This window comes from Schistocerca nitens, chromosome 2 (genome assembly GCF_023898315.1).
Source record: "Schistocerca nitens isolate TAMUIC-IGC-003100 chromosome 2, iqSchNite1.1, whole genome shotgun sequence".
NCBI classification, from domain to species: Eukaryota; Metazoa; Arthropoda; class Insecta; order Orthoptera; family Acrididae; genus Schistocerca; species Schistocerca nitens.
The window spans coordinates 411383236-411405140 of NC_064615.1; positions in this window are offsets into that span (position 1 = coordinate 411383236).

Here is a 21905-nt window from a genome sequence, read left to right on the forward strand (position 1 = left end):
TCAACGATTTAGAGCAAAAATGTCCTTTGTCAGAAATGTAGGCGTTAGTTGCTTTGTTTGCACCAGAAAAATTTAAGGCAAACTTGGAACATACTCCCTTTACATTAGACACGGATAAACACTTAAATGGGTTTTCGGATGGCCACGAATAGCAGGTAGAATAGTCAGGTGGGGCAACTGCATATTAGCACTTAAATTTCAAGTGAGGTATATCAAGGATATTGATAATTCCGTGGCCAGTGCCCTTACTCGAATTTTTGCGTCACAAGACCAGCAAGACCGAGAAGCTGTCCATAAATCTGACAAGCTGGAAGCCGTTAATGTTATATTGTGGGGGTTCTCCACGGTCTATCACATTGTAGAGAAGTATCAGGAACTGAGCCCGAAAATAAACAGCATTAAAGAGAGGATACATCAAGCTGAAAATTTCCATCCATACGTAATGAGGAATCCAGGTAAGACAGTAACCCTAAAGTGGTTGTCCAGCAGAAGTATGACGCGTGTGTGTGTGACCTCCAGTAGATGGACACCTTTGGGTTTACAAAACGAAGTAGAAGATGAGGAAAAGCTTTATTTGGCTGAAATTGATGCTGATGTTAGGAACTTTGTCAAAAATTGTGAAATTTGTGCTGCGAGTAAACCGGCACAGATCATCCAGGTCGGCTATTTGGCTTCTATACCAATGGAGAGACCCATGGAATATGTCTTTGTTGATTTCGTGGAGCCACTGCCACGATACAAGATGGGACATCGCCTTACGTTCGTGGTGGTCGATGCCTTTCCTAGATTTGCGTGGCTTGTTCCAACTAGAGCAGCTACGGCAGCGGTGAGTTCATTAAGGGCAGCATTTGGCACCTTCGGCCCCAGCTATGTAGTATGGTAATGCGTCTGGATTCGTGCCCAAGCCGCTCAAAGTCTTTTGCTTTGGTATGGGGGTTGACCACCATCAAACCACTCCGTATCATCCGAACACATCTTCTGCGGAAAGAATGAATCGTAAGCTGTATGTGGCGCTTATAGCATACCATCGCGACTATCAGACCAGACGGGATGATACGTTAAGGTGCTTGCCGTATGCTCTCAGTACAGCGAACCATGAGAGCCACCGGAACACCCCTGCTCGCCTGACATTCTTATACTCACCCAATTCCCCTTTACGCAGTCTGTGGGGAACTGAGGATTTGTTGCTCTAAAGCAGGGCTTCACAACATACGTGCTCGCGGAGCAAGCTGTGAGCAGGAAGGCGCGAGCACAGAGCAGCGCGAGCACGCTACCCCCACTACCGGACCAGAGCGGAGAGTGGGGAGAGTCACGTGGGGCACACAACGGCTGCCGCCAGTCAATGTAAATCCGCGGCCACCCGCAGGGATATCACTCACGAATTATTACTGCGACAAATGAAACAAATAAAGGAGAATGTACACGTGCCACATAATTTTACTTAGTGTATGCATCTACATTCGTATTAATTTGTGAACTGTTACACAGTAAAAGGTGTCACTGAAGTGTGGGATTCTCGGTTATCTCGTACTTTTTGCCCTTTACAATTGCGTCTATGTTCGAAGTAATGTTCTTGCGCATTGTAGGCGCAGCGAGCAGTTTAAATTTCGATCAGACAATGCGTTTCTCAGGCGCGTCTTGTTACATTTCATTGCAGAGAACAGTTGTTCACAAACATACGTGGAACCGAACATTGATATTATTGTAGCCGCCAGTTTGTGCAAACGAGGAAATCTATCCTGAGGGAAGTGTCTGTAGAATTCCAAAATGTTTTTCTTGTTCTGAAATTTGTCTCTGTATTCTCTGTCACACTGCAGGTCAATAATTTCTAGTTGCAGCTCAGGACGAATCTCTTCAATATTCGCTGAATATGGAGAGGAGAACAGATCAAAATCACTGTCTAGTGCCGTCAGATCTTGAAAGCGTTGATCAAATTCTTCCTTATAGGCAACTAAACTATGTGAATAACGTTCACAGTCTTTGAGAACATCTTGCATGGATGATAATTTAGGAAAATGAGCTGGATTTCCTGTTTCCAGCTGACTCACCCAAAGTGTAAATTTCATTTTAAAAGCTCGTATTCGATCTATGAAATGAGTAATTAGCAGATCTTTACCTTGTAGTGAAATGTTCAAAGCATTCAGATGGCTAGTTAAATCTGCTAAGGACGCGAGATCACAGTTCCATGAAGGCTCTTTCAATTCAGGAACACACATGTTATTTATTTCCATGAACATATTTATCTCATCTATTAGGGAAAAAAATCGATGTAATAATTCGTCACGACTAACTCAGCGGACCTCGCTGTAATAAGGCAGGCTACCATACTGGCTTTCTACATCCTCAAGAAAGCTTTTAAATTGCCTGTGTTGTAGCCCATGCTTCCTTATATAATTGGTTGTACGAACAACAACACTCATCACATTTTTTAGAGTGATACTCTTTGCACATAAGCTTTCCTGGTGGATCACACACTGAACGCCCCTTATTTTATTCGGCACGGTCAGTTTTTGCATCTTCTCCTTCAACAGCGCAACGAAACCTGATTTGTTCCCTGTCATCGCTGGTGCACCGTCTGTAGACACTGAAACTAAAGAATTCCACGACAATCCTATATTTTCAACACTTTCTTCAACACTACTTAAAATATCACCTCCGGTTGTAGTGTTCTTCATGGCTACTACATCGAGGAGCTCCTCCCTCACCTGAAGATCTCCATTAACACCTCTAATAAATATGGCAAGCTGCGCTGTTCCAGTGATATCAACACTTTCGTCCAGAGCTAGAGAACACGCCACAAAATCTTTACAGATATTTGCAAGATGGCTATGGACGTCGTCTGCCATGTCCTGTATGCGACGCATAATGGTCATGTTAGATAATGGCACAATCCGAAACTGTTCAACTTGAGATGGACACAAATGTTCCGCTGCAACTACCAAACATTCTTTTATTAAATCGCCATCAGTGAAGGGGCGCAGGGATTTTGCTAAAAGCAAAGCAATTTTGTAGCTCACTCTGAGAGCTGCCTCAGTTGATTTTTCTTCGTCGTCCAGATCTTCTTCGGATAGTTTCCTTTTAAGTTTAATAACTTCCCGTGCACGATCTGGTCCATCACATTTTCCTCTTCCGTAGTCTTTCGCGTGGTACGACATATAATGTCGCTGCAAATTAAATTTCCTAAAAGAATTCAGCGTTTTGTGACATGCTAAACATTTCGCGACACCATCTTTTTCTGTAAACAGATACAATTCCTCCCAGTGGGGGTTCAACTGCGAAAGCATGGTTGGGGTTACACAACGGCGACTTGACATGATTCTTAACCAGCGAAGTGACTTTTAGAGCTGATCGTAGTACTTTAAACGTTACACAGTCGGCGCTAATTCAATAGGCACGCTGCGGCCCTATTCAAACGTGCGCGCGCATTTCCCCTCCCTCCCCTCCCTCCCTACTGCGCGACCTTGCACCTGCTCGCGAGCACGGGCCTGAGCAGACGCGAGTACTCGCGCTCAAAACCGGCCAGTTGTTAAGCCCTGCTCTAAAGGGTTTCTCCCACCAGTATTCGAGCACAATGGCGTAAAGCCATGAATAACATCCTTCCAACGTACGAGTCAAGAGGTCAGGAATAATAGGAGGGAACCTAGTGTGTGTAAGGTGGGCAATATGGTGTTCGGTGAGTGAGAAGGTTACTGAGAAGCTTCTGCCTCGCTTCAATGAGCCTTTCATCATACAACGTTTTGTTACCCCTGTTACCGTACTGCTTAAGGGTCAACAGAGTAGTAGGACTTGTCAACTTCATCTCTCGCATCCAAAATGTTTTGGGAACTAGATGTTTTGTTTTTATAAAACTGGACTATTATCTTTATTATTGTCTCTAGTGCCACCTAATAGAGCGGAAGTGTCCAACAGCCGGCATCACGTTTGCTGAGAAGTGTGCTTTCGTGATTAAGCGCTGATGCGAGGCGTGGCATACACTTAGCTGACAAAGGTCATGTGATAGCGATAGACACATATACTAAAAGCGATAGTATCGCGTGCACTAGTTATAAAACGACGGTGCACTGATGGAGGTGTCATTTGTACGCAGGTGATTCACGTGAAATGGTTTTCGACGTCATTATGGCAGCACGACGGGAATTCACAGACTTTGAACATGGAATGGTTGTTGGGGCCAGACGCATGTGTCATTCCATTTCGGAAATATTAGAGAATTCAACATTCCGAGATCCACAGTGCCAAGTACGCGTCGAGAATACCCATTTCGGGCATTGGCTCTCACCGCGGACAACGCAGTTGCCGGCGAGCTTCACTTAACGACCGAGATTGGTTGGTTGGTTTGTGGGATTAAAGGGACCAGACTGCAACAGTCATCGGTCCCTTGTTCCAAAACTTAAAAACTACCACACACAGTAAAAAAACGGATAATAGAGACAACAGACAGCACAGGACAAGAAAAACTCAGACAAAGAACAGACATAACAAATTAAAATCACACAGAGTGTGGCAGTGCTTGGCCGACCATAGAATAAAAAGGGAAAAGCCAACCACCGAGAACACATTAAAAACTCAGTTTAAAACCGTAGGCCAAAGGCCAGAATCAACACAAAACAAAAAAATAAAACATAAACACTCATATTAAATGATAAAAACCCCCTGCCCGAATAAAACGTAAAACTAAGCCAGCCATAGCAGGGTCATCAGTTAAAAGGGCAGGCAGCGTATCAGGCAGCGCAAATGTCCGCCTGACCACAGCTAAAAGGGGGCAGGCCAACAAAATGTGGGCCACTGTCAAAGCCGCCCCGCAGCGACACAGAGGAGGGTCCTTCCGACGCAGTAAGTAACTGTGTGTCAGCCGGGAGTGGCCAATGCGGAGCCGACAAAGGACGACTGAGTCCCTGCGGTTGGTTCGCATGGATGACCGCCACACAGTCGTCGTCTCCTTAATGGCATGGAGTTTATTGGGCGTGATCCGATCGCGCCATTCAGCGTCCCAAAGCGCAAAAACTTTTCGGCGGAGGACCGCTCGCAAATCAGTCTCTGGGAGGCCAACATCCAGAGATGGTTACCTGGTGGCCTCTTTGGCCAGGCGGTCAACATGTTCATTGCCTGGGATACCGACATGACCGGGGGTCCACACAAAGACCACAGAGCGGCCGCAACGGGCAAGAGTATGCAGGGACTCCTGGATAGGCATCACCAGACGAGTACGAGGGAAATACTGGTCGAGAGCTCGTAAACCGCTCAGGGAATCGCTACAGATAACGAAGGACTCACCTGAGCAGGAGCGGATATACTCTAGGGCTCGAAAGATGGCGACCAGCTCAGCAGTGTAAACGCTGCAGCCAGCCGGCAAGGAACGTTGTTCGGAATGGTCCCCTAGAGTTAGCGCATAACCGACACGACCAGCAACCATCGAACCGTAAGTGTAAACAACGTCAGAGCCCTGATACGTGGCCAGGATGGAATAAAAGCGGCGGCGGAAGGCCTCTGGAGGGACTGAGTCCTTCGAGTCCTGTGCCAAGTCGAGCCGAAGGCAAGGGCGAGGAACACACGATGGGGGTGTACGCAAAGTGGCCCGAAAAGGAGGTGGAACAGTGAAAACCCTAAGCCCGGAGAGAAGCTCTTTCACGCGGACCGCGATCGTACAACCTGACCGGGGCCGACGTTCTGGCAGATGGACGACCGATCGTGGGAACAGGAGACGATAGTTTGGATGCCCGGGCAAGCTAAAAACATGGGCAGCATAAGCGGCCAGTAAATTTTGGCGCCGGAACCGCAATGGAGGGACACCTGCCTCCGCAAGTATGCTGTCCACTGGGCTGGTCCGGAAAGCGCCAGTGGCAAGGCGTATCCCGCTGTGTAGGATTGGGTCCAGCACCCGCAGCGCAGATGGGGATGCTGAGCCATAAGCCAGGCTCCCATAATCCAGACGAGACTGGATTAATCCCTGGTAGAGCCGTAACAGGGTAGATCGGTCGGTGCCCCAGCGGGTGTGGCTCAAGCATCTCAGAGCATTTAGATGCCGCCAACACGCCTGTTTCAGTTGCCGAATATGAGGCAGCCAAGTCAGCCGGGCATCAAAAACTACACCCAAAAACCTGTGGGTCTCCACCACAGCAAGGAGTTCGTCGGCTAGATAAAGCCGCGGCTCAGGATGGTCTGTTCGGCGCCGGCAGAAATGCATAACGCGGGTCTTGGCAGCCGAAAACTGAAAACCATGCGCTACAGCCCAAGACTGCGCCTTGCGGATAGCGCCCTGTAGCTGACGTTCAACAGCTGCAATGCCAGTAGAGCGGTAGTAAAGGCAGAAGTCGTCAGTATACAGGGAAGCGGAGACAGAATTTCCCACCGCCGCAGCAAGCCCATTTATTGCGATTAAAAACAGGCAGACACTGAGGACAGATCCCTGTGGTACGCCGTTCTCCTGGACTCGGGAGGAACTATGGGAGGCCGCGACTTGCACGCGGAAGGTACGATACGACAGAAAATTTCGGATAAAGATCGGCAGAGGGCCCCGAAGACCCCATCCATGAAGCGTAGAAAGTATGTGATGACGCCAAGTCGTATCGTACGCCTTCCGCATGTCGAAAAAGACAGCGACCAGGTGCTGACGGCGGGCAAAGGCAGTACGGATGGCCGACTCCAGACTCACCAGATTGTCGGTGGCGGAGCGGCCTTTACGGAACCCACCCTGAGACGGAGCCAGAAGGCCCCGAGACTCCAGTACCCAATTCAAGCGCCGGTTCACCATCCGTTCGAGAAGCTTGCAAAGAACGTTGGTGAGGCTAATGGGGCGGTAGCTGTCCACCTCCAAAGGGCTCTTGCCCGGTTTCAAAACGGGGATGACAATGCTTTCCCGCCATTGCGACGGAAACTCACCCTCGACCCAGAGACGGTTGTAAAGGTCGAGGAGGCGTCGCTTGCAGTCCACTGAAAGGTGTTTCAGCATCTGACAGTGGATGCGATCTGGCCCAGGAGCGGTATCAGGGCAAGCGGCAAGGGCACTGTGAAATTCCCACTTACTGAATGGAGCATTGTAGGATTCAGAATGGTGGGTGCGAAAAGAAAGGCTCCGACGTTCCATCCGCTCTTTAATGGAGCGGAAGGCCAGGGGGTAATTAGAAGAAGCGGAACTCAGAGCAAAATGCTCTGCCAAGCGGTTGGCAATTTCGTCGGAGTCTGTACAAACTGCTCCATTCAGTGAGAGCTCAGGGACACTGACAGGGGTCCGATAGCCATAGAGGCGTCGGATCTTGACCCAGACCTGCGATGGAGAGACATGGAGGCCAATGGTGGACACATACCGCTCCCAGCACTCCTGCTTGCTTTGGCAGATAAGGCGGCGGGCCCGCGCACGCAGACGTTTGAAGGTAATGAGGTGTTCAATGCAGGGATGTCGCTTGTCACGCTGGAGCGCCCGCCGGCGACCACCAAGGCACAGTCCGCCGCCGAGGGAACCCAGAAGAACTGGGAATGGATTTTCGGCGGCAGTAACGATGCCCATGGTGAGCGATTGAACCACCGCATCAATGCCATCATTAGAGAGAGGCTCAATAGCGGCAATGGAGGAAAACAAGTCCCAGTCAGCCTTATTCATTGCCCATCTGCAAAGGCGCCCAGAAGACTGACGCTGTGGCAGTGACAGAAAGATTGGAAAGTGGTCACTACCACACAGGTCGTCATGCACTCTCCATTGGACAGATGGTAAGAGGCTAGGGCTGCAGATCGAAAGGTCAATGGCGAAGTACGTGCCATGCGCCACACTAAAGTGTGTGAAGGAACCATCATTTAACAGCGAAAGATCGAGCTGTGCCAATAAATTCTCAATGGTGGCGCCTCGACCTGTCGCCACTGACCCTCCCCACAGAGGGTTATGGGCGTTGAAGTCGCCCAGTAATAACAAAGGTGGCGGCTATTGGGCTATCAGCGCAGCCAGGACATGCTGCGCGCCATCACCATTCGGTGGAAGGTAAAGACTGCAGACGGTAACAGCCTGTGGCGTCCACACCCGAACATCGACAGCCTCTAAAGCTGTTTGTAGAGGGATAGACTCGCTGTGAAGAGAGTTAAGGACATATATGCAGACGCCACCAGCACCCTTTCATAAGCTGCCCTGTTATTATAATAACCCCGGTAGCCACGGAGGGTGGGGGTTCGCATTGCTGGAAACCAAGTTTCCTGAAGAGCAATGCAGAAGAAAGGGTGAAGGCAGATAAGCTGTCGGAGCTCAGCTAGATGGTGGAAGAAACCGCTGCAGTTCCACTGGAGGATGGAATTGTCCATGGCTGAGAAAGGCGTGACGGGACTGGGAAGGCAGATTACGCCTCTACGCTCTAAGCTGGCGCGCAGCTCGTCATCAGACTGAAAAAGTAGGTCCCTATGGAAAATAACACCCTGGGCCATATTTAAACTCTTATGTGGTGTGATGGTAACGTTAACATCCCCCAACTTGTCACAAGCAAGTAACCTGCGTGACTGGGCGGACGATGGCGTTTTTATCAAAACTGACCCAGAGCGCATTTTGGACAAGCCCTCCACCTCCCCAAACTTGTCCTCTAAATGCTCTACAAAGAACTGAGGCTTCACGGAGACAAAGGATTCCCCATCAGCTCTGATACAGACGAGATACCGGGGCAAATACGTGTCACTGTCATTCATTGCCTTTCATTCCTCCCATGGTGTGGCCAGGGATGGGAACGATTTGGGGTCATAAACGTTACCTTAAAATGAGCCCTCGAACGCTTAGAGACTGCTGGTGGCTGGCCACCAGCAAGAGATGATGTGCCACGCTTCATTGCGTGTCATCCACCCTGATGCCACCTACTCCGACCAAGGGCCCTCCCCATGGGCGCCACCCAGCCACAGCAAGGGCCACCTGGCAGGATGGCCATTGCCGGGAGTCCTGATGCCCCAGGGAGATGGGCATCTACTCCTTGGCATACATGGGGAGCAAACAGCGCAGGCATCAGTAGAGCGATCGCTGTGTTGTCAGGGGGCTACAATCAACAGGGTACATGGCGGCCCCACCACAACGGATTGGCTACCGTGCTGGATCTTAGGTGCAAATATGTATGAGGTCGTCGTCGCAGCGAAAAACAACACTGCACAGTGCAGGGTGGAAATCGCACCCATGGACGTATCCTCGCCCAAGAGATGGAAAACGAGCTGGACACCATTGCAACGACGAGAAAGCCGGCTAAAGGTCTCAATGCTCGCTCTTCGGAACAATTTAGAAAGATGGAGGTCAAACCCGAGAGGGGACCACCACATAAGGCCGAAACATTTTAGACTCCTTTTAGTCGCCTCTTACGACAGGCAGGAATACCGCGGGCCTATTCTAACCCCCGAACCCGCAGGGGGATAACGACCGAGAGCAGCGACGTTTGCGTAGAGTTGTCAGTGCTAACAGACAAGGAACACTGCGTGAAATAATCGCAAAAATCAATGTGGGACGTACCACGCAAGTATCCGTTAGGATTTAGCGTTAACTGGCCGACGCGAGGCGTTTCCTAACAGCACGACATCGACTGCAACTCGTCTCCTGGACTCGTGACCATATCCATTGGACCCTAGACCACTGGAAAACCGTGGCCTTGTCAGATGCAGCCCGGTTTCACTTGTTAAGAGCTGATGGTAGGATTCAAGTTTGGCGCAGACCCCACAAAGCCATGGACCCCGATTGTCAACAAGGCACTGTGCCATAATAGTAAGGATTGAGTTTTCATGGAACGGACTGCGTCCTCTGGTCTAACTGAACTGGAAATGGTTACGTTCGGCTACTTTCAAACCATTTTCAGCCATTCTTTGACTTCATGTTTCCAAACAGGTCACCGGGCCATAACTGTTCGCGATTGATTTGAAGAACATTCTGGACAAATCGAGCGAACGATTTGACCACCCAGATTGCTCGCCCGAATCCCATCCAACATTTATGGGACATAATCAAGAGATCAGTTCGTGCACCAAATTCTGCAGCGGCAACATTTTCGCAGTTATTGATGGCTACAGAGGCATCATGGCTCAATATTTCTGCATAGGACTTCCAACGACTTGTCGAGTCCATCCACATCGAGTTGCTGCACTACGCCAGGCGAAAAGAGGTCCGACACGATATTTTGGGGTATCCCATGACTTTTGTCACGTCAGAGTATATGAATGTCGGGCTGGTCGGTTTCCTGCTAGTCCACTGGCAGACTTAGTACGACGCTGAGTCAAGACCAAGGGTGCTTGTATGTCTAGCGGTCCAATGGTGGTTGCGGACTGCCGTGAGTTGTGAGCATCGCAAAAAGCCGGCCACCTTGTTTAGAGCTTGCCTGGAACTGAGTAGCCGACTGCCATGCAAAGGCGGTCAACATGTGCGCGAGTGCGTTTTCCGAAGCACATCGACATCACGTCTTGGGAAACTGAGTTTCTCTTGGTGGCGTTATTTCCACAATTACATGAATTTGATGTTTCGGATATGCAGTTTTGTTGCCGCAGCAAACCACCTAAAAACTCAGTCGCTAATTGCATTGGTCGGTTGTGTGTTCTTTCTGCTGTTGATTGACGCCGTGTAATTACGGCCATTGGCATTTATGCTTGATAGTATTCCTCTATTACAGTGACTGCCCTGAACCTCTGTCCGCTCCACCGCCCTGTTTGACAAGGCCTTTGGCAGAATGAGGGGTGACTTCTTATGCCGGAATCTTCAGCCACCAATGCCGATTATTAATCAAGATTTAAACAGCGGCTGGATTCGAACCCGGGACCGAAGACGTTTTGTTCGTTTTGTTCCGTATTGTTCGTTGCGTTTAGTCTGGACATCCGTTCAAGTTGATCGTTGATTCATTTACTCAGTTTTCCTTTTTATTACAGAGGGCGAGTAGCGTTGAGCACGTTGAGCTACCGTGCCGGCGCCCCTAGACCACGGGAAACTGATCCTAAAGGCGGAAGAATCAGCAATGATCAACGACATGAGGATGCAGAAGGCAATGGAAACCAGAGCATTAAAGACACGTAACGTGTATCCACAGGACATGTGCCCTGTAACTGAAGAAGTGTCATGATGATCTCTCCATTGGCAAAAGAATCCAGAATAGTCCCCTCTTCGAATCTCCGGGAGGGGACTGCCAACGTGAAGGTTACCATGAGAAAAAGATTAAATAATAAACGGAAGGATAACGTTCTACGAGTCGGGGCTTGGAATGTCAGAAGCTTGAACGTGGTAGGGAAACTAGAAAATCTGAAAAGGGAAATTCAAAGGCTCAATATAGATATAGTAGGGGTCAGTGAAGTGAAGTGGAAAGAGGACAAGGATTTCTGGTCAGATGACTGTAGGGTAATATCAACAGCAGCAGAAAATGATATATATATATATATATATATATATATGTGTGTGTGTGTGTGTGTGTGTGTGTGTGTGTGTGTGAAAATGGTATATTAGTTTGTTGGCTCGATTTCATTTTATCTAATTTAGTCAGTGGTGAGAATTCTGAAGAGAATGGTTGCACACCTGTGGGCGGAAAATTTGTTGTTGTCGTTTGTCTGGCTGTTACTGCTTGGTCTAATGCAATCATTTCGTCCGTGGAGATTTTCTCAACCCATAAGGGTTGGTTATTACGTGTGGCGTATATCGGTCGGTGGGGAGTGTTCTCTGTGTTTAATTCTAACAGGATCTTAAAGAAGAGGCGCCTAGCACAAACTGTTTGTCAGTGGCAAATAGCATTAGTACGCCGATGACTGTATTGTTCAAAATTAAGATTGTACATTAAGAATTAATTCACTCACACTAATACCTGTGTGAGAAGAAAGGTGCTAATCCCCAAATTTCATTAACGTACATTTAATATCGCGGGCAGCGCCGCCGCAGCTAAACGGGTTAATGCACGACAGTTTAAGTAAAACTTGGTATTAATGGCCACTGCCGTTTGCTTAGCTATATTTAGTACTAACTTCAGGATTATCTACTGCGCGCTGTAAAACATGGACTACTTGTGTCATAGTTTAGCATATGGTTTTGGTGGTGGCGTTATGTTACCAGCAACTTTAACAGCTGGATATATGGTAGTATGATCTAATTTTATTATATTATTGAGGCTTTTAACTAATAGTTACTTGTGTCGATTATCCGTTTGTGTGTGTGGCGGTGCGTGCAGACTAGCAACTTTTGAAGAAATGCAAATTTGTTATTACGGCTTTAAGGACATCGACCAGCAGAGATTTAAACTGGATCATTGAAGACAATTGTTTTCGGTATTTTAGGGAATTGTGCTTGTTTAAAGGCTACTGGTAATGAAACATTTTCTTGTTTTATGGTGTCACTTATTGTTGAAAATATTTCGCCCTGCCTAATCTCCAACGTTAGCATAAGGAATGTTTCAAATAGGAAAGGCCATATTATTTATACAGTTACGTGTTTCAGAGTAAACTGTTTCTCATTTCTGGTTGCATTCCACCCGCATCAGTCTACAATTGCGCCGTCGCTGGTCCTAGCAACCAGGCAGCAGACGCCCTGAAGACACAGGCGAACTTCTTTTCTATTAAAGATTTAAATACAGGAAACGTCCAGCTCAACCGACTCTCAGTCAGTAAAACTCATCCCTCCACGCCCTAACCATGTTATATGGCACAATATCTGGTGGCAGAGTGTGGCATTTCAAATACTCACGGACGATGAGCACCTGGCTCAACCGTAACACAAGTTCCTCTGTACTTCACTGTTGGCATTACATATTATGACAGGTAACTCCATACATAGGTATATGAAACCTCCCTTGATGGCTCTGTGACTGGTTGCTGTAATATGAATCTTACTTGCCTGACTTCTCTTTGAAGCCTAAATAGGCAGCAGTGGGGAGCAACCCATGCTCAAAGTTGTACCGTTACATAAATATGTGCAATGAAAACGCAGTCAGCCGCACTGTACCACAGGTCATTCGATAATGGCAGTATTAGCCGAATCGGATCTGCAGCGAATGTGAAAGAAATACACTACTGGCCATTAAAATTGCTACACCAAGAAGAAATGCAGTGATTAACGGGTATTCATTGGACAAATATATTATACTAGAACTGACATGTGATTACATTTTCACGCAATTTGGGTGCATAGATCCTGAGAAATCAGTACCCAGAACAACCACCTCTGGCCGTAATAACGGCCTTGATACGCCTGGGCATTGAGTCAAACACAGCTTGGATGGCGTGTACAGGTATAGCTGTCTACGCAGCTTCAACACGATACCATATTTCATCAAGAGTACTGACTGGCGTATTGTGACGAGCCAGTTTCTCGCTCACCATTGGCCAGACGTTTTCAATTGGTGAGAGATATGAAGAATGTGGTGGCCACGGCAGCAGTCGAACATTTTCTGTATCCAGAAAGGCCCGTACAGGACCGGCAACATGCGGTCGTGCATTATCTTGCTGAAATGTAGGGTTTCGCAGGGATCGAATGAAGGGCAGAGCCACGGGTCGTAGCACATCTTAAATGTAACGTCCACTGTTCAAAGTGCCGTCAATGCGAACAAGAGGTGACCGAGACGTGTAACCAATGGCACCCCATACCATCTCGCTGGGTGATACGCCAGTATGGCGATGACGAATACACGCTTCCAATGTGCGTTCACCGCCATGTCGTCAAACACGGATGCGACCATCATCATCCTGTAAACAGAACCTGGATTCATCGGAAAAAATGACGTTTTGCCATTCGTGCATCCAGGTTCGTCGTTGAGTACACCATCGCAGGCGCTCCTGTTGTGATTCAGTGTCAAGGGTAACCGCAGCCATGGTCTCCGAGCTGATAGTCCATGCTGCTGCAAACGACGTCAAACTGTTCGTGCAGATGGTTGTTGTCTTGCAAACGTCTCCATATGTTGACTCAGGGATCGAGACGTGGCTGCACTATCCGTTACAGCCAGGCGGATAAGATGCCTGTCATCTCGACTGCTAATGATATGAGGCCGTTGGGATCCAACACGGCGTTCCGTATTACCCTCCTGAACCCACCGATTCCATATTCTGCTAACAGTCATTGGATCTCGACCAACGCGAGCAGCAATGTCGCGATACGATAAACCGCAATCGCGATAGGCTACAATCCGACCTTTATCAAAGTCGGAAACGTAATGGTACGCATTTCTCCTCCTTACACGAGGCATGACAACAACGTTTCACCAGGCAACGCCGGTCAACTGCTGTTTGTGTATGAGAAATCGGTTGGAAACTTTCCTCATGTCGGCACGTTGTAGGTGTCGCCACCGGCGCCAACCTTGTGTGAATGCTCTGAAAAGCTAATCATTTGCATATCACAGCATCTTCTTCCTGTCGGTTAAATTTCGCGTCTGTAGCACGTAATCTTCGTGGTGTAGCAATTTTAATGGCCAGTAGTGTAAGAATATCACATAGCAGCGAGTCTGGACGCTCTTTATAAACATGTCACATGCTGACTTATACTACGCTGCAGGTCCTGTGGAACATAAAAAATGTTGATAATTAATTACATACAAATACGAAACGTTTGTTGTGATTTTCACGGAAAATCTATTGCGCACACCAAAACGGAAAAAAGAAAAGTATTGTTGGTAGGGGGATCTTGAATCAGCTCCTCGCTGCTAATGCACTCTACTGTAATTACGGTTATCCAGCCCTGAGAGTGGGAAAATTTCGACACCAGTTTTAGGACGACAGGGGGAGCTGATGTATTGTACAGATCCTGAAAACGAGACAGTGTGATATCATCCAGGGATACATTCTGCCGATGACGAGAACCTTAGAGAAGGAGCAATACCCTATCTGGACGAAGTTGGTGAAGGAGATCAATTGTGTCATTAAGGAATGAATTACACCAGCATTTACATTAAGTGATTTAATCCTTAATAACCTGATGTACTTCCTTGAGAAGAAGAGACAGGCACAGGCGAGGAAAAAGCGCGACGGGTGACATCAGTCAGACGACTGAAGAAAAGAATCTGGATAGCGAGACGGGATGCTGAATCCGTTTCACTCGAATGCATGTCCAGGTCCTTAATCAGTGCTCCAGCTCGCGCTCTGGCTCCGTGACGTGGAGGTATGTGACTCCATTAATGGTAGCGCGTTCGTTGTAGCGTGACGCAAGGTCAGCGCTTCCCTTTGTTATACTCGGCAGTAGATTGTGAAGCAGCAATCGATTTCATCCCGTTCATTGCCATATTTATCCCTAGTTACACAAATCAAATACCACACGTGGCAAGTATTCACGCCAGTCGCCTTTCAGATACCCGTAACCGGAACTAAAGAAGGTCTTCGTGGTGACGGTAGCCGGTTCGAATGCTGACGATAGAAGAAAGTTTCACCACTAGTATTTGGCAAGCAAGGAGAGGAGAGACGGTGGCGTGGAGTTCCTGATCACGACTTTGCGCCAATGTGCTGAAATTAATTCCAAACGTCTCGGCTGTGTCTCAATTAATTAGGGCATGTTGTCGAAGATTCACCTGTTGGTTGCTGGGGGGGGGGGGGGGGTTAATCTTGGCATTATTCTATCTACATCTACTGGGATACTCTACAAACCACATTTAAGTGCCTATCAGAGGGTGCATCGAACCACCTTCACAATTCCCTATTATTACAATCTCGTGTAGCGCGCGGATAGAATGAACACCTGTATCTTTCCGTACGAGCTCTGATTTCCCTTATTTTATCTTGGTGATCGTTCCTCCCTGTGTAGGTCGGTGTCAACAAAATATTTTCGCATTCGGAGGAGAAAGTTGGTGATTGGAATTTCGTGAGAAGATTATTTATTTTAATGATATCCAGCCTAAATCCTGTATCATTTCAACGACACTCTGTCCCATATTTCGCGATAATACAAAACGTGCTGCCTTTCATTGAACTTTTTCGATGTACTCCGTCAGTCTTATCTGATAAGTATTCCACACCACGCAGCAGTATTCTAAGAGGACGGACAAGCGCAGTGTAGGCAGTCTCCTTAGTAGGTCTGTTACATTTTCACATTTTCTAAGTGTCCTGCCAATAAAACACAGTCTTTAGTTACCCTTCCCCACAACATTTTCTATGTGTTCCTTCCAATTTAAGTTGTTCGTTATTGTAATACCTAGGTACTTAGTTGAATTTACGGCTTTTAGATTAGACTGATTTATCGTGTAACCGAAGTTTAACGAGTTCCTTTTAGCACTCATGTGGATGACCTCACACTTTTCGTTATTTAAGCTCAACTGCCACTTTTCGCACCATTCAGATATCTTTTCTAAATTGTTCCGCAGTTTGTTTTGGTCTTCTGATGACTTTATTAGTCAATAAACGACAGCGTCATCTGCAAACAACATAAGACGTCTGCTCAGATTGTCTCCAAAATCGTTTATATACATAAGGAACAGCAAAGGGCCTATAACACTGCCGGCCACGGTAGCCAAGCGGTTCTAGGCGCTTCAGTCCGGAACCGCGCGACTGCTACAGTCGCAGGTTCGAATCCTGCCTCGGGCATGGATGTGTGTGATGTCCTTAGGTTAGTTAGGTTTAAGTAGTTCTAAGTTCTAGGGGACTTATGACCTCAGCTGTTGAGTCCCATAGTGCTCAGAGCCATTTGAACCATTTTGAAGCCTATAACACTACCTTGGGGAACGCCAGAGATCACTTCTGTTTTACTCGATGACTTTCCAGTTACTACGAACTGTGACCTCTCAGATCCAGTCACATAACATCTACATCTACATTTATACTCCGCAAGCCACCCAACGGTGTGTGGCGGAGGGCACTTTACGTGCCACTGTCATTACCTCCCTTTTCTGTTCCAGTCGCGTATGGTTCGCGGGAAGAACGACTGTCTAGAGAGATTCGAGCGCGCACGGAGGCTTTCAATTTTACATTCGTGATCTCCTCGGGAGGTATAGGTAGGGGGAAGCAATATATTCGATACCTCATCCAGAAACGCACCCTCTCGAAACCTGGACAGCAAGCTTGCTTTTCTATTCCTTGGACACTTATTTCGATGTCCGCCATTTTTTCGTTTGTGCGAGGATTTAGAGAAGGAACTGCAGTGCGGTCTTCCTCTGTGAAACAGCTTAGGAAAAAGGTGTTTAGTATTTCAGCTTTACGCGTGTCACCCTCTGTTTCAATGCCATCATCATCCCGGAGTGTCTGGATATGCTGTTTCGAGCCACTTACTGATTTAACGTAAGACCAGAACTTCCTAGGATTTTCTGTTAAGTCGGTACATAGAATTTTACTTTGTAATTCACTGAACGCTTCACGCATAGCCCTCCTTACGCTAACTTTGACATCGTTTAGGTTCTGTTTGTCTGAGAGGTTTTGGCTGCGTTTAAACTTGGAGTGAAGCTCTCTTTGCTTTCGCAGTAGCTTCCTAACTTTGTTGTTGAGCCACGGTGGGTTTTTCCCGTCCCTCACAGTTTTACTCGGCACGTACCTGTCTAAAACGCATTTTACGATTGCCTTGAACTTTTTCCATAAACACTCAACATTGTCAGTGTCGGAACAGAAATTTTCGGTTTGATCTGTTAGGTAGTCTGAAATCTGCCTTCTATTACTCTTGCTAAACAGATAAACCTTCCTCCCTTTTTTATATTCCTATTAACTTCCATATTCAGGGATGCTGCAACGGCCTTATGATCACTGATTCCCTGTCCTGCACTTACAGAGTCGAAAAGTTCGGGTCTGTTTGTTATCAGTAGGTCCAAGATGTTATCTCCACGAGTCGGTTCTCTGTTTAATTGCTCGAGGTAATTTTCGGATAGTGCACTCAGTATAATGTCACTCGATGCTCTGTCCCTACCACCCGTCCTAAACATCTGAGTGTCCCATTCTATATCTGGTAAATTGAAATCTCCACCTAAGACTATAATATGCTGAGAAAATTTATGTGCAATGTATTCTAAATTTTCTCTCAGTTATTCTGCAACTAATGCTGCTGAGTCGGGAGGTCGGTAAAAGGAGCCAATTATTAACCTAGCTCGGTTGTTGAGTGTAGCCTCCACCCATAATATTTCACAGAAACTATCCACTTCTACTACACTACAGGATAAGCTACTACTAACAGCGACAAACACGCCACCACCGGTTGCATGCAATCTATCCTTTCTAAACACCGTCTGTGCCTTTGTAAAAATTTCGGCAGAATTTATCTCTGGCTTAAGCCAGCTCTCTGTACCTATAACGATTTCAGCTTCGGTGCTATCAGCGCTTGAAGTTCCGGTACTTTACCAATGCAGCTTCGACAGTTTGCAATTACAATGCCGATTGCTGCTTGGTCCCCGCATGTCCTGACTTTGCCCCGCACCCTTTGAGGCTGTTGCCCTTTCTGTACTTGCCCGAGGCCATCTAAGCTAAAAAACCGCCCAGTCCACGCCACACAACCCCTGCTACCCGTGTAGCCGCTTGCTGCGTGTAGTGGACTCCTGCCTATCCAGCGGAACACGAAACCCCACCACCCTATGGCGCAAGTCGAGGAATCTGCAGCCCACATGGTCGCAGAACCGTCTCAGCCTCTGATTCAGACCCTCCACTCGGCTATATACCAAAGGTCCGCAGTCAGTCCTGTCGACGATGCTGCAAATGGTGAGCTCTGCTTTCATCCCGCTAGTGAGACTGGCAGTCTTTACCAAATCAGATAGCCGCCGGAAGCCAGAGAGGATTTCCTCCGATCCATAGCGACACACATCATTGGTGCCGACATGACCGACCACCTGCAGATGGGTGCACCCTGTACCCTTCAAGGCATCCGGAAGGACCCTTTCCACATCTGGAATGACTCCCCCCGGTATGCACACGGAGTGCACATTCGTTTTCTTCACCTCTCTTGCTGCCATATCCCTAAGGGGCCCCATTACGCGCCTGACGTTAGAGCTCCCAACTACCAGTAAGCCCACCCTCTGCGACTGCCCGGATCTTACAGGACAAGCAGCCATCTCCGGCCGAACATCAGTATCAGCCGGAGACAGAGCCTGAAACCGGTTCGTCAGACAATCTGGAGAGGCCTTACGTTCAGCCCTCCGGAATGTCTTTCGCCCCTGCCACACCTCGAGATGACCTCCCACTCTACCACAGGTGAGGGATCAGCCTCAATGTGGGCAGTATCCCGGGCAGCCACAGTCGTAGTCCGATCGGGGGATGCGTGGGACGAGCTGGCCGTCCCCGACAAACCCCTATCCGGACCCCCACAGTGATGCCCATTGGCAACAGCCTCAAGCTGTGTGACCGAAGCCAACACTGCCTGAAGCTGGGAGCGAAGGGATACCAACTCAGCCTGCATCCGAACACAGCAGTTGAAGTCCCTATCCATGCTAAAAACTGTTGTGCAAAGAACGTCTGAACTAATCTACAGAGAGCACAAACAAATCGACACAAAATTTAAACGGTTATTAAAATACAAGATTGCCTAGTAAATGCAGTAATGCTGCTACTTGCGCACTGCTGACACACTGCTTGGTGGCGGAAGGAGACTACGCGATTTTACACTATTCAGGTACTAAAACGCAATGCTACAACTCTCAAATACTATAATACGCCCAAAATTTATGAATTTGAAGGATGCAAGTACCAAAACACGCAAAGAAATTAAGAATTAAACTATGTTACAAATGAGTGAGCTAGGAGTATACGACTTTCTGCTGGCAGCTGCTTATCCAACGGCGGCAGGGAGCACACTGGCTGTGACCAACAGACACAGGCCGTTCAAAACAAAAACAGAAGACAGACGACTACGCGATTTTACACTGTTCAGGTACTAAAACGCGATGCTACAACTCTCAAATACTATAATACGCCCGAAATTTATGAATTTAAACAATGCAAGTACCAAAACCACGCAAAAGAAATTAAGAATTAAACTATGTAACAAATGAGTGAGCTAGGAGTATACAACTTTCTGCTGGCAGATGCTTATTCAACGGCGGCAGGGAGCACACTGGCTGTGACCAACCAACACTGGCCGTTCAAAACAAAAACAGAAGACAGACGACTACGCGAATTTACACTATTCAGGTACTAAAACGCGATGCTACAACTCTCAAATATTATAATACGCCCGAAATTTATGGATTTAAACAATGCAAGTACCAAAAACACGCAAAGAAATTAAGAATTAAACTATGTAACAAATGAGTGAGCTAGGAGTATACGACTTTCTGCTGGCGGCTGCTTATCCAACGGCGGCAGGGGGACGATATTCCATAAGCACGCAATTTCACTACGAGCCGCTTGTGTGGTACAGTGTCAAAAGCCTTCCGGAAATCCAGAAATACGGAATCGATCTGAAATCCCTTGTCAATAGCACTCAACACTTCATGTGTATAAAGAGATAGTTGTGTTTCACAGGAACAATGTTTCCTAAACCCATGTTGATTGTGTGTCAATAGACCGTTTTCTTCGAGGTAATTCATAATGTTCGAACATAATATATGTTCTAAAATCCTGCTGCATATCGAAGTTAACAATATGGGCCTGTAATTTAGTGGATTACTCCTACTATCTCTCTTGAATACTGATGTGACATGAGCAACTTTCCAGTTATTCGAGAGGAATATACATTCTTCTCTCATCATACAACAAAATCGTGGCACCGCATTACACACACATTCATTACAGCCATCTGCTTCAACAGGTAGAGATAAGACACAATTCGTACCCACCGCCAGGAACAGAGCAAGTGTTCGCGGTAGAAGAAAAGCCTTCCCGACTGGACAGCTGAAACTTTCCATCAGCCATCAATGCCGTAGTAGTCTTTCTGTCTTGTCTTAACCTTAATATACAGTTATAACCGCGAAACACTGCGCTGAGGGACCGAGAAAGGTGACACAGAGTTTAGTAGACTGGACTCGCGTTGGGCGGACGACGATTCAAATCCGCCTCAAGATTTATGATTCACGATTTCCCTAAACCCTTCCATTTTCAAAGTACACGTCCTATTGAAACAATTCGTGCCTCTGTTCTGCTTCTAACAACCTCGACGTCGAAGGGACCTCAAATCTAATCTTCCTCTATTCTTTTTACGATGAGGAAAGAAGAATGGTCCTATCTCAGCATTTCCGTGTGTCCTACGAACATATATGAAAATGATCACAGCACACACGCTAGAATTATTAACTGACAAAGATCTTTTTGCGAAAAGTGAAAGCGAAACGTGTGGCAGGGAACTTGACTGTATATCGTGCCGCACGAAAGAACATTGGCGTTACCAGACCCCTGCCTATTTAAGCTACGGAGCCCGCTCTCATTTTCGAGGCCTCTGTCTGTTGCGGTGGGATCGATTCGGCAGCTTTGACCTAGTGGAGGTCTCTTCAAGGATCACTTACGTAATGTGTTTCTGATTGAATGACAAACCCTGGATGACGAGGTCACTTTGCTTATATGACTTTTCTGATGAATAAATTGGTTCTAGAGAGTGGAAATAAAAAACCGCAGCGGCATATTAAAGATGAGCAAGAACCCGTTACACGGCACTATTTCTCGTGCAGAGAAGTCCTTCAAAGCCAGAGGTACTGCAACGACTGAAGTTCCCTCTGATCTTTCAGTTTTTTTCCGTAAGCTCAATGCAAATGGTTCGCTCTCCACTACAATTAGGGAACTGTTGCAACGACTGGCGCTGCATCTACTCTCTCAGACTCTTTCTGTGATCTCTATGCGAATAGTTCTCTTTCCAGTTCGCTTTCGATGTGTATCGAATAGTGTCACTCTTTTAATGACACCAATAAACAAATGTAGTTTTATGCAAAAGGATAATTCTGTTAGCAAACATATGATACGCTAATACTACAGCAGCAAGTAGTGACTTTACTTGCAAAAACAGCAAGTTCCGAGGTTAGTACATGAAAAGGCATACAAGCTGAAAGGTTTTGGCTTGTATTCTCTGATATTGAAATAATTACACCATTCTGCATGATATCAGATGATTGAAAACAAATATTTGTTCTCAA